The sequence below is a fragment of the Meles meles genome, chromosome 20, assembly GCF_922984935.1.
Source record: "Meles meles chromosome 20, mMelMel3.1 paternal haplotype, whole genome shotgun sequence".
Taxonomy (NCBI): Eukaryota; Metazoa; Chordata; class Mammalia; order Carnivora; family Mustelidae; genus Meles; species Meles meles.
Window position 1 is genome coordinate 11,275,936 of NC_060085.1, and position 14,638 is coordinate 11,290,573.

Genomic DNA, 14,638 nt, shown 5'->3' on the forward strand with positions numbered 1-14,638 from the left:
GCGAATGTTGAACCAACCTTGTAAGCCAAGGATGAATCCCACCTGGTCATGGTGGATAATCTTCTTAATGTGCTGTTGGATCCTGTTTGCTAGGATCTTGTTGAGAATCTTTGCATCCATATTCATCAGTGATATTGGTCCGAAATTCTCCTTTCTGGTAGGGTCTTTGCCTGGTTTGGGGATCACGGTAATGTGGGATTCATAAAAAGAGTCTGGAAGTTTTCCTTCTGCTTCAAATTTTTGGAACAGCTTCAGAAGAATTGGTGTTATTTCTTCTTTGAAAGTTTCGTAGAATTCTCCAGGGAATCTGTCAGGGCCTGGGCTCTTGTTTTTTGGGAGGTTTTTGATCACTGCTTCAATCTCATTACTAGATATTGGTCTATTCAGGTTGTCGATTTCTTCCTGGTTCAATTTTGGGTGTTTACAGTTTTCCAGGAATGCATCCATTTCATCTAATGCCATTAGAAAGGCCTTACATGAAAAACCCACAGTTAACAACATAAATGGTGAAAAACTGATACCTTCTCCCTGAATATCAGGGATGAGACAAAGATGTCTTCTCTCACCACTTTTATTCACATGTTACTCGAAATCTTAGCCATGGCAATCAGACAAGAAAAAGGAATAAGGGGTATCCATATTTGGAAAAAAAAAAGAAGTAAAACTGGCATTATTTGCACATGACATGACTATTATGCACTGAAAATCCTACAGACCCTACAAAGAAACTACTCGAAATAATAAACGAGTTCCGTAAAATACAAGTTATAAAATCAATACCCAGAAATCAGTAACATTTTTATATAGTAACAATGAAGTAGCAAAGAGAAAAATAATTTTAAAAACACTATTTACAATTGCACCAAACAAAATAAAATATTTAGGAATAAATTTAACCAAAGAGTTAAAAGACCTGTACTCCAAAAACTATAACATATTACTGAAATAAACTGAAGATGACATGAACAAGATGACAAGGAAAGGAATATCATGCTCAGTAAATGAAGGAATTAATATTAATTTTTAATTTTTAATTAATTTAACATAATATTAAAGTAATTTTTAATAAAGAATTAATATTGTGAAAATGTCCATATTACCCAAAGCAATCTACAGATTTAATGCAATTTCTATCAGAATGCCAATAGCAGATTTCATAAAACGAGAACAAATACTAAAATTTGGATGGAACCTCAGGAAAACCCTGAATAGCCAAAGCAGTTCCAAGAAAGAACAGAGCTATCACAATACCAGATTCCAAGATTCATTACAAAGTTATAGTAATCAAAATAGTATGGGACTGGCACAAAAATAGAAACAATGGAACAGACTAGCGACCCCAGATAGAAGATTATGATTATATAATCATTTAATATAACAACAGAGGCAAGAATATGGGGAAAAGACCATCTTTTTACTAAATGGTGTTGGGATGATTAGACAGCTACATGTAAAAAATGGAATTGGACTACTCTCTAATTACATACACATATATAAACTCAAAATGGATTAAAGATCTCAATGTGAGACCTGAAAACATAAAAATCCTAGAAGAAAGAAGAGGCAGTAATTTCTCTGACATTGACCATAGCAACATTTTTTTCTAGATAAGTCTCTTAAGGTTATGGAAACAAAAGCAAAAATGAACTATGGGGACGACATCAAATTTAAAAGCCCTTGCATAGCAAAGGAACAATAAAGCAAAAAAACAAGCTACTGAATGGCAAGAAGATATTTGCAAATTATATCTCTAATAAAGGGTTAATATCTAGAATTATAAAGAACTCACAAAACCCAACAAAAAGAAAACGTCATTTACGGCTTCCCAGGGGAATTCTACCAAACATTTAAAGAAGAACTAATTCCTATTCTCCTGAAACTGTTCCAAAAAATAGAAATGGAAGGAAAACTTCCAAACTCATTTTATGAGGCCAGCATCACCTTGATCCCAAAACCAGACAAGGATCCCACCAAAAAAGAGAACTACAGACCAATATCCTTGATGAACACAGACGCAAAAATTCTCGCCAAAATACTAGCCAATAGGATTCAACAGTACATTAAAAGGATTATTCACCACGATCAAGTGGGATTTATTCCAGGGCTGCAGGGTTGGTTCAACATCCGCAAATCAATCAATGTGATACAACACATTAATAAAAGAAAGAACAAGAACCATAGGATACTCTCAATAGATGCTGAAAAAGCATTTGACAAAGTACAGCATCCCTTCCTGATCAAAACTCTTCAAAGTGTGGGGATAGAGGGCACATACCTCAATATTATCAAAGCCATCTATGAAAAACCCACCGCAAATATCATTCTCAATGGAGAAAAACTGAAAGCTTTGCCGTTAAGGTCAGGAACACGGCAGGGATGTCCATTATCACCACTGCCATTCAACATAGTACTAGAAGTCCTAGCCTCAGCAATCAGACAACAAAAAGAAATTAAAGGCATCCAAATTGGTAAAGAAGAAGTCAAACTATCACTCTTCGCAGATGATATGATACTATATGTGGAAAACCCAAAAGACGCCACTCCAAAACTGCTAGAACTTGTCCAGGAATTCAGTAAAGTGTCAGGATATAAAATCAATGCACAGAAATCAGTTGCATTTCTGTACACCAACAACAAGACAGAAGAAAGAGAAATTAAGGAGTCAATCCCATTTACAATGGTACCCAAAACTATAAGATACCTAGGAATAAATCTAACCAAAGAGACTAAGAATCTATACACAGAAAATTATAAAGTACTCATGAAAGAAATTGAGGAAGACACAAAAAAATGGAAAAATGTTCCATGCTCCTGGATTGGAAGAATAAATATTGTGAAAATGTCTATGCTACCTAAAGCAATCTACACATTTAATGCAATCCCTATCAAAATACCATCCATTTTTTTCAAAGAAATGGAACAAGTAATCCTAAAATTTATATGGAACCAGAAAAGACTTCGAATAGCCAAAGGAATATTGAAAAAGAAAGCCAAAGTGGGTGGCATCACAATTCCGGACTTCAAGCTCTATTACAAAGCTGTCATCATCAAGACAGCATGGTACTGGCACAAAAACAGACACATAGATCAGTGGAACAGAATAGAGAGCCCAGAAATCGACCCTCAACTCTATGGTCAACTCATCTTCGACAAAGCAGGAAAGAATGTCCAATGGAAAAAAGACAGCCTCTTCAATAAATGGTGCTGGGAAAATTGGACAGCCACATGCAGAAAAATGAAATTGGACCACTTCCTTACACCACACACGGAAATAGACTCCAAATGGATGAAGGACCTCAATGTGAGAAAGGAATCCATCAAAATCCTTGAGGAGAACGCAGGCAGCAACCTCTTCGACCTCAGCCGTAGCAACATCTTCCTAGGAACAACGGCAAAGGCAAGGGAAGCAAGGGCAAAAATGAACTATTGGGATTTCATCAAGATCAAAAGCTTTTGCACAGCAAAGGAAACAGTTAACAAAACCAAAAGACAACTGACAGAATGGGAGAAGATATTTGCAAACGACATATCAGATAAAGGGCTAGTATCCAAAATCTGTAAGGAACTTAGCAAACTCAACACCCAAAGAACAAACAATCCAATCAAGAAATGGGCAGAGGACATGAACAGACATTTCTGCAAAGAAGACATCCAGATGGCCAACAGACACATGAAAAAGTGCTCCACGTCACTCGGCATCAGGGAAATACAAATCAAAACCACAATGAGATATCACCTCACACCAGTCAGGATGGCTAAAATTAACAAGTCAGGAAATGACAGATGCTGGCGAGGATGTGGAGAAAGGGGAACCCTCCTCCACTGTTGGTGGGAATGCAAGCTGGTGCAACCACTCTGGAAAACAGCATGGAGGTTCCTCAAAATGTTGAAAATAGAACTACCCTATGACCCAGCAATTGCACTACTGGGTATTTACCCTAAAGATACAAACATAGTGATCCGAAGGGGCACATGTACCCAAATGTTTATAGCAGCAATGTCTATAATAGCCAAACTATGGAAAGAACCTAGATGTCCATCAACAGATGAATGGAAACAGAAGATGTGGTATATATACACAATGGAATACTATGCAGCCATCAAAAGAAATGAAATCATGCCATTTGCGATGACGTGGATGGAATTAGAGCGTATCATGCTTAGTGAAATAAGTCAATCGGAGAAAGACAACTATCATATGATCTCCCTGATATGAGGACATGGAGAAGCAACATGGGGGGGTAGGGGGATAGGAGAAGAATAAATGAAACAAGATGGGATTGGGAGGGAGACAGACCATAAATGACTCTTAATCTCACAAAACAAACTGGGGGTTGCTGGGGGGAGGTGGGATTGGGAGAGGGGGAGGGGGCTATGGACATTGGGGAGGGTAAGTGCTATCGTGAGTTCTGTGAAGTGTGTAAACCTGGCGATTCACAGACCTGTACCCCTGGGTATAAAAATACATTATATGTTTATTAAAAAAAAATTTGGAAGGGGAGGCGAACCATAAGAGACTATGGACTCTGAAAAACAACCTGAGGGTTTTGAAGGGTCAGGGGTGGGAGGTTGGGGGAACAGGTGGTGGGTAATGGGGAGGGCACGTTTTGCATGGAGCACTGGGTGTTGTGCAAAAAGAATGAATACTGTTACACTGAAAAAATAAATAAAATGGGGAAAAAAGTGTCTATGCTACCTAAAGCAATCTACACATTTAATGCAATCCCTATCAAAATACCATCCATTTTTTTCAAAGAAATGGAACAAATAATCCTAAAATTTATAAACAACTAGAGGGTTATGAAGGGGTGGCGGGGGGGTGGGGGGGTTGGGAGGTTGAGGGACCAGGTGGTGGGTAATGGGGAGGGCACGTACTGCATGGAGCACTGGGTGTGATGCCAAAACAATGAACACTGTTATGCTGTAAATAAACAAATAAAAATAAATAAATTTAAAAAAAAATTTATATGGAACCAGAAAAGACCTCGAATAGCCAAAGGAATATTGAAAAAGAAAGCCAAAGTGGGTGGCATCACAATTCCGGACTTCAAGCTCTATTACAAAGCTGTCATCATTAAGACAGCATGGTACTGACACAAAAACAGACACATAGATCAGTGGAACAGAATAGAGAGCCCAGAAATCGACCCTCAACTCTATGGTCAACTAATCTTCGACAAAGCAGGAAAGAATGTCCAATGGAAAAAAGACAGCCTCTTCAATAAATGGTGCTGGGAAAATTGGACAGCCACATGCAGAAAAATGAAATTGGACCACTTCCTTACACCACACACGGAAATAGACTCCAAATGGATGAAGGACCTCAATGTGAGAAAGGAATCCATCAAAATCCTTGAGGAGAATGCAGGCAGCAACCTCTTCGACCTCAGCCGTAGCAACATCTTCCTAGGAACAACGGCAAAGGCAAGGGAAGCAAGGGCAAAAATGAACTATTGGGATTTCATCAAGATCAAAAGCTTTTGCACAGCAAAGGAAACAGTTAACAAAACCAAAAGACAACTGACAGAATGGGAGAAGATATTTGCAAAAGACATATCAGATAAAGGGCTAGTATTAAAAAAAAAAACAATCCAGGGGTGCCTGGGTGGTTCAGTGGATTAAAGCCTCTGCCTTTGGGTCAGGTCATGATCCCAGGGTCCTGGGATCGAGCCCTGCATCAGGTTCTCTGCTCAGTGGGGAGCCTGCTTCCTCCTCTCTGTCTCTGCTTGCCTCTCTGCCTATTTGTGATCTCTGTCAAATAAATAAAAAAAAATCTTTAAAAAAACAAACAAACAATCCAGTTAAAAAGGCGGCAGTGGATCTGAGAAGACATTTCTCTAAAGAAGACATACATATAGCCATAGACAAATGAAAAGATGTTCAACATCACTCACCCTGAGAGAAATGCAAATCAAAACCACAATGAGAGATCATTTCACACCTGTCAAAATGGCTAAAATCAACAATACAAGAAACAACTGGTGTTGGTGAAGAGTGTGGAGAAAGGGGAGCCCTCCTGCACTGTTCTTGTGAATTCACACTGGTGCAGTTACCCAGAAAACATTATAGGGGTTCTTCAAAAACTTCAAAATACAACTACAATTTGATCCAATAATTCCATGACTGTTTCCAAAGAAAACAAAAAGAGTAAGTTGAGAATAAAGTATATGTAGCCTTATGTTTACTGCTGCATTATTTACAAGCCAAGATATGGAAGCAACCTAAATGTCTATCAATAGATGAACGGTTAGGAAAAATGTGGTACAACCCCCAACACACAGGAATATTTCTCAGACATAGCAAATAATGAAATTGTGCCATTTGAGACAACATGGATGGACCCAGAGGATATTATGCTAAGTGAAAAAAGTTAGTCTGAGAAAGACAAATACCTATGATTCCCCTCATAAGTGGAATCTAAAAAAAATGAGCAAAAAACAGAATCAGACCTATAAATACAGAGAACAAACTTATGGTGTCTAGAGAGAGGAGTGTGGCAGGATGGGCAGAGTGGGTGAACTTCCATTTATGGAAGGAATAACTCATAAGAATAAAAGGCACAATATAAGGAATGTAGTCAATGATACTGTAACAGCTACATAAAGATGGTAGCTACACTTGGGGTGAACATAACATAGTGCATAAACTTGTCAAATCCCTCCCTTGTATATTTGAAGCTAATGTGACAATGTGTCAGCTATACTCAAATAAGCACAACAACAAGAAAACACAGGAAGTACTCTTCCCCATTAGAAAGGAATGTTCTGAATAGCCTACCTGGGTATATAGTCAGAAAAAAAAAATCCCCGTGTGTGTTTAAAGACGTGAATGCCTTTATCCCAAATTAAAAGCCTGAATAACTGGATCTGGGGTGCATGTATGAAGAAAATTCTACCTCTGTAGCCAAAACATTAACTATCCATCAGATGTAAAGATTTATACATTTTCTTCAAAATCTGTCTCAAGTGCTCTAAATAGAAGACAGGGCGATGGTCCTAGGCGGTGGTGGGGGGGGTCCTAGTTAGGATGGATGTGGTCAGGATACATAGGTATATCTCTGAGTCAGACACTGGAAAATGTCACTTCCAATGTCACAGCAGCTCAGAGGCTCACAGGGTGGTCTTTTTCATGTGCCTACAAGAGAGGTTAGATACACTGCAAAGATGTCCATTCCAGGGGAGATGGAGTCATTGGGAGAAACAGAGTATGCAGCTGGTCCCCAAGGTGGAGACACAGGGACTGAAGTGGTAGAAAACTTTCCTTTATTTATGGTCCCTTGCATTCAGGAGAGCTGAATTGCTTAGAGAATTGAGTAACATGAAGGGAATTTATTTAATAAGGAGTTCTGACAATTCAGTCTGTGAATCCCCCTCTATAGAACTCTATAGAGCTCACCCGCTCCTCATCAGCCACAGGCTAACAGCATCCTCTCCATGCCTCTCTGAGATGTCCACCAGCACCTGACCCTGACTTCTTGTCCTTTCTATATCAATTTTCCTTGAAAGGAAGGCCCATAAAGCCAAATCAATTGAGTGAGGGATCGGGGGAAGGCAGAGCAGTCCAGTAAGTACTCTGGGAAAATGGAAAGCTTTTATTAACCATGTCTTCTGGGAAAACAGTCAGGTTGATGAGATACTGAAATGGGATTGATTTAGAATTTTGAAAATTTCATGTCTGAAGAGGATTCTTGCTCCTTACTACATTTCAGTTTTCTTGCTTCTCTTCTCAGAGCATCATTGCAGGGACACTCTCCTGCAGCAGAAACCCACCATCCTTTATGTCTGCTCACCTCTCTGGTTCTGCTTTAGTCCAATGTTACCCTTTCCTGTAATTTGTGAGGCACTTCCTGAGGCAGCCCCACACAATGAGAAGAGCCTTGACTTGGAGTCATGAAATGTGCAGAACTTGGAATCCTAAACTTAAAAACAAAACATGCCCTAATATAACATCAGTGTAATATGCTTATTTATTTACTTTAAAAATGAGACTTAAACAAATTCTACTCAAAGATAAAAGAAGGGATATCAGCAGGCTTTCCAATGACAGAGTGTCACAAAATGAACATGCAAAATAATGTAATCTGGTCATGTAAGCAATACAAATCATTGTGAAAGTCATAGATACTTGCTCTGAAAAACTAAAGATAGGATCCATACACAGTGTTTGGAATAATAAAGACCAATGTATGAAAATTGTTGCCTCTACACAGATGGCAGAGAATAGCCCTAATTATCGAGTCCTATTTTTGCATACATATGAAGTAAGGTTGTTTGAGGGAAGATGTAGAGGAAAATAAAAGTGAGGAGATAAAAGGCGAAGGACTGAAAACCACAGATGACCTAGACCAGCACTATTCAGTCATGACTGAGCATGGGAATCCCTGGAATCTTGTCACAATATGGATTCAGATTCAGCAAGTCTGAATGTGGCCTGGACTCTGCATTCAAAGAAGCTGGGCAATACTGCTCCCGCTGGCCCTTGGACAACACTGAGTAGCCGAGCTATAACAGGCATGACTGCTTTGGATCCAGGACTACATTTCCAGATAGTAGAGGCAGCAGAGGGATGAAAGCATTTCAAATTCCCCAACTGAAGGAATTATAACAGAGTAATACTTTATTAATCCATTTGCTGAAAATTAAAGGCAATCACACTTCTGTGCTGTCAATGTGATGGTCGTTGAAAGTTGAATTTTTTTCCTTGTTCCTTCTAGTTATTTCATCCACAAGGAATCAGGAAATCAAACACATGCTGCAGTATTTCTCCTTCTGGAGTTTTCAGTGACATTGGAGGTTCAGTTCATGCTCTTTGGGCTGTTCCTGCTCATATACTTAGTCTTGCTAACTGGGAACCTGCTCATCATCATGGCCATCTGCTCAGACTACCACCTCCACACACCCATGTACTTCTTCCTCTCCAACCTGTCCTCTGCTGACATCTGTTTCACCTCCACCACTGTCTCTAAGATGTTGCTGAACATCCAGACTCACGACAAAGCCATAATATATGTAGGAAACCTCAGTCAGATATATATATATTTTTTTGCATGTGAGTTTGGATGCCTGGACAATTTGCTCCTAATCATGATGGCCTATGACCACCATGTGGCCATCTGTCATCCCCCTGCACTACCAGGTCATCATGAACCCCCAGCTCTGTGGGCTGCTGGTCTTGCAGTACTGGAGTCACAGGCTCCCTGCTGAAGACCTTGACCCTTTTGAGGCTGTCCTTCTGCACAATCATGGAAATCCCACACTTTTTTGTGATCTTCCTGAAATCCTGAAACTTGCCTGTTCTGACACCCTCATCAATGACATGGTGTTGTATTCTGCAACTGGCCCTATGATTGTGGTCCTTTCCAAGGAATACTTCTCTTACAATCAAATTATTTCTTCCATACCCAACACTTCCTTAGTTGTAGGCAAATACAGAGCCATTTCTACATGCTGGTGTCACCACTCAATGGTCTCCTTGTTCTATGGCACTGGCCTTGGAGTAGACCACAGTTCTACAGCAACTTCATCCACTAGGATGAATCTGGTAGCCTCGGTGATGTACACCATTGTCACCCCCATGCTGAACCCTTTCATCTCTAGCTTGAGGAACAGGGACATGAAGGGGACCATGAATAGGCTCCTTGATAGGATGTTTCCTCTCAGTATCAGGACCATTATAGGACTCACTTGAGTAGCTGGGCCTCCAGACATCCTGACTTTCTTCATCCAATATTTTTATTTTTTCTCCAGGTGTACACATTTTAAAGCATTCTTTCCTTGTCAAGGAAGACAAGGGTCTTCTTTATTTTTCTTCAGTTTGTAACCTGGGTTCCTGTTTTCACTTTATAATCAGTCATTTTCACTTGGTGTGAATACAAGCTGGTATTTTCTCAATAATATTTGGTAATGGGTGGATTTCTTAAAACAATAAGTCAAATCTCATATATTTAATATATATATACTCAGGCACAAGATATGTGCCTATTTTGGAAATGTCCTAAAAACTCATTTACAGAGATGTTTTCTCCAGTCATGTGAATCAACTCAAAAATTTGCCCCCTGCCTTTTATTTTTCCATGATCTTATTCACTTTCCTTCCAGTGACATCAATTTTACTAAATTTCTCAGCTGTCCACAATATAGATTCCTTGAATTTCAGAACTGTCTCATACTTATCTTTGAAAGTGTAGTGCCTAGTACAGTTCTCAGTATGGAGTTTATGCTCAGTGAGTATTTGTTCAGTGAAAAATAGATGGGTGGCTGGTTAAATAGAGTCAGGCCCAGAAAAAAAAATGCACTGATTTAATGAAAGCTTTTGAACTAGAAAAATTTGTTAGGATGTGTTTTGTTTTGTTTTAAGATTTTATTTATTTATTTGAGAGAGAGACTGCACATGGTGGAGGAGAGGAAGAGGGAGGAGCAGACTACCTGTTCAGCAGGCACTTCCACATGTCCTGAGCTGAATGCAGCGGCTTAACTGACTGAGAGACTCGGATGCCCAAGAAATTTGGTTATTGATATGGATCTTGATAACAGAAAATAATGATAGCAGTCTTCCAGCACTGTTTAAAGTGTTTAAACACATTATCTCATGTAAGTTTTCCAAAAATACTCATGTGATTAGTATCATTCCCTGTTTATTATGGAGGAGGAGATAGAGCTAATAGTATGTAGCTGACTTACCCCAGTTTCAGGCTGTGGTGAAAAGGCTCACACCTTCTGAGGTCTATGGAGGACTGCCTTATTCTGAGGCTCTCTCAGGCACCAGGTTATATTGCCTCCAGTCAAATATTATTGTTATACTTTATTGCCTAAAATATAAATGCCCACTTCTAGAAGTCAACACTCCAGCTAAGAATTGTTCTGTCTCTGGGGGGCTGCATCCTTAGAAATATATCACAGCCTACAGTGAGATTGATTAAGGTTTCCTTAATACTATAATTTCATTTCACTAGATTGTTACAAAGTTTAGCACATTAGCATATATTCTTCCTATATTTTTGGTTTCCATACTTGGATCTTTTCGCATCTTAGATACTTTTATTCTAATTGCTTTAAAGTATCTTTTCTCATGTCTACATTTTATTTTCTGTAATATCCAATGTGTTCTATATATTTTCTCTAGTTTTATACTTCTTTTTAAATTTTCTTAGAATTTACATTCAGTGGTATTCCAGCCCAAGAAACTAGAAAATGTGGAGATCATGCCCTAGAATCCATCAATTATATTCTCAGTTATTTTTTTATTCCATTATATTACTCATCATACAGTACATCATTAGGTTTTGATGTAATGTTACATAATTCGTTGTTTGTGTATAACACCCAGTTCTCAGGCAATCCTCATGCCCTCCTTAATACCCTTCACCAAGCTCATCCATCCCCCCACCCCTCTCCCTTTGAAACCCATCAGTTCGATTCCCAGAGCACATAGTTTCTCCTCCTGCATCTCCTCCTCTGATTTATCCCCTTTGATCTTCCTGTTCCTTCTTTTACTGTCCTCCATGCTATTCCTTATGTTCCATAAATAAGTGAAACCATATGATACTGACTTTCTCTGCTTGACTATTTCACTCAATGTAATCTCCTCCACTCCTGTCCATGTTGATTCAAAAGCTGGGTATTCATCCTTTCTGATGGCTGAGTAATATTCCATTGTATATATGGGTCACATCTTCTTTATCTATTCATCTGTTGAAGTTCATCTTGGCTCTTTCCACAATTTGGGTATTATGGACATTTCTGTGATGAACATTGCAGTGCATATGGCCCTTCTTTTCACTACATCTGTATCTTTGGGATTAATACCCAGTAGTACAATTGCCAGGTCATAGGGTAGCTCTATTTTTAATTTTGGGGGGAATTTCCACACTGTTTTCCAAAGTGGCTGCACCAACTTGCATTCCCACCAACAGATTAAGAGGGTTCTTCTTTTTCCACAGCCTCTCCAACACTTGTTTCTTGCCTTGTTAATTTTTGCCATTCTAACTGGTGTAAGGTGGTATCTCAGTGTCGTTTGGATTTGAATTTTCCTGATGACTAATGAAATGACTATTATTTCATGTGTCTGTTAGCCATTTGTATATCTTCTTTGGAAAAGTGTCTGTTCATGTCTTCTGCCCATTTTTTGACTTGACTATTTGTTTTTTTGGGGGTGTTAAGTTTGAGACGTTATTTCTAGATCTTGGCTATCAGCCCTTTGTAGTTTCATTTGCAAATATCTTCTCTCGCTCTATCAGTTACCTCTTCGTTTTGTTGACTGTTTCCTTTGCTGTGCAGCAGCTTTTTTTTTTAAATTTATTTATTTTTTCAGCGTAACAGTATTCATTGTTTTTGCACAACACCCAGTGCTCCATGCAAAACGTGCCCTCCCTATTACCCACCACCTGTTCTGCCAACCTCCCACCCCTGACCCTTCAAAACCCTCAGGTTGTTTTTCAGAGTCCATAGTCTCTTATGGTTCGCCTCCCCTTCCAATTTTTTTTTTATAAACATATAATGTATTTTTATCCCCAGGGGTACAGGTCTGTGAATCACCAGGTTTACACACTTCACAGCACTCATGATATCTTGATGAAGTCCCAAAAGTTCATTTTTGCTCCTGTTTCCCTTGCCTTTGGAGATGGGTCTTGAAAGAAGTTGCTGTTGTCAAGGTCAAAGAGGTTACTGCCTATGTTCTCCTCTAGGTTTTTGATGGCTTCCTGTCTCAAATTGAGGTCTTTCATCTATTTTGAGTTCATTTTTTGTGTATGGTGTAAGGGAGTGGTCTAATTTCATTCTTCTATATATAGCTGTCCAATTATCCCAGCACCATTTACTGAAGAGACTGTCTTTTTTCCATTAGGTATTTTATCTTGCTTTGTTGAAAATTATTTGACCACAGAGCTGAGGGTCTGTGTCTGAGCTCTCTATTCTGTTTCATTGGTCTATGTGTCTGTTGTAGTGCCAGTACCATGCTGTCTCAGTGATCACAGCTTTGTAATATAGCTTGAAATCAGGCAATGTGATGCCCTCCAGCTTTGTTTTTCTTTTTCAATAATTCCTTGGTGATTCAGGGTCTTTTCTGTTTCCATACAAATTCTGGAGTGCACATGGAACTTTCTCCAGAATAGACTATATACTGGGTCACAAATCAGATCTCAACAGATACTAAAAGATTGAGATTATTCCTTGCATATTCTCAGACCACAGTGCCTTGAAACTGGAGCTCAATCATAAGAAAAAGGTTGGAAGAAATTCAAACACTTGGAAGCTAAAGACTTGTTCAAAGCTTTTTGGGTCAACCAGGAAATCAAAGAAGAACTTAAAGAATTCATGGAAACAAATGAGAATAAAGACATATCGGTCCAAAACCTATGGGATATGGCAAAGGTAGTCCTAAGCAATAATATATAGTTATCCAAGCCTCACTCAAAAAAAAAAAAAGAAAAGAAAAGAAAAGAAAGAAAGAAAAAAGAAAGAAAGGAAGAAAAAAGAAAAATCCCGAATACACAAACTGTCACAGTACCTTAAAGATCTGGAGTATCAACAACAAATTAAGCCTACCCCACACATGAGAAGAGAAATAATTAAGATTAGAGCAAATATCAATGAATTAGAAACCAGAAACACAGTAGAATACATCAATGAAACTAGAAGCTGGTTCTTTGAAAGATCTATAAACCACTGGCCAGACTTATCCAAAAGAAAAGAAAAAGGACCCAATTTCATAAAATTATGAATGAAAGGAGAGAAATCATGACTAACACCAAGAAAATAAATACCATTATGAGAAATTATCACCAACAGCTATACACCAGTCAGTTAAGTAATGTGGAAGAAATGGATGCATTCCTGGAAACCTAAAAACTACCAAGACTGAAAGAGGAAGAAATTGACAACCTGAATAGACCCATTACCAGTAACGAGATGGAAGTAGTGATCAAAAACCTCCTTAAAAACAACAGTCCAGGGGCTGATGGATGCCCAGCGGAAGTCTACCAAACATTCAAAGAAGAAATAATATCTATTCTCCTGAAGCTGTTTCAAAAAGAAAGAAAGAAAGAAACAGAAGCAAAACTCCCAAGCTCTTTCTATGAGGTCAACACGACCTTGATCCCAAAACCAGGAAAAGACCCCATCAAAAAGGAGAATTACAGACAAATACCTCTGATGAATATGGATACCAAAATTCTCAACAAAATCCTAGCTAATAGGATCCAACAGTACATTAAAAGGATTATCTACCATGACCAGGTCGGTTTATCCCTGGGTTGCAAGGGTACCTCAACATTCACAAATAAATCAATGTGCCAGAACACATAAATAAGAGAAGAGACAAGAACCACATGGTCCTCTCAATTATGTGGAAAAAGCATTTGACAAAATACCGCATTCTTTCATAATTAAAACTCTTCAGAGTGTAGGAGTAGAGGGAATATTCCTCAACTTCATAAAATCTACCTAATAAAAACCAGTAGGGAAAGGCTGAGAACATTTCCCTTAAGATTAGGAACAGGACAAGGATGCCCATTTTCACCACTATTATTCAACATAGTACTAGAAATCCTCACAAGAGTAATCAGACAAGAAAAAGAAATAAAATGTATTCACATTGGCAAAGAAGAAGTCAAACTCTCTCTCTTTGCAGATGACATGACACT

General features: G+C 38.6%; 1 pseudogene; it reads left to right on the forward strand.

The window, feature by feature from the left end:
• The first annotated feature begins 8,864 nt into the window (after nucleotides 1-8,864).
• On the forward strand, nucleotides 8,865-9,687 carry LOC123932186 (annotated as a pseudogene).
• The last annotated feature ends 4,951 nt before the right edge of the window (nucleotides 9,688-14,638 follow it).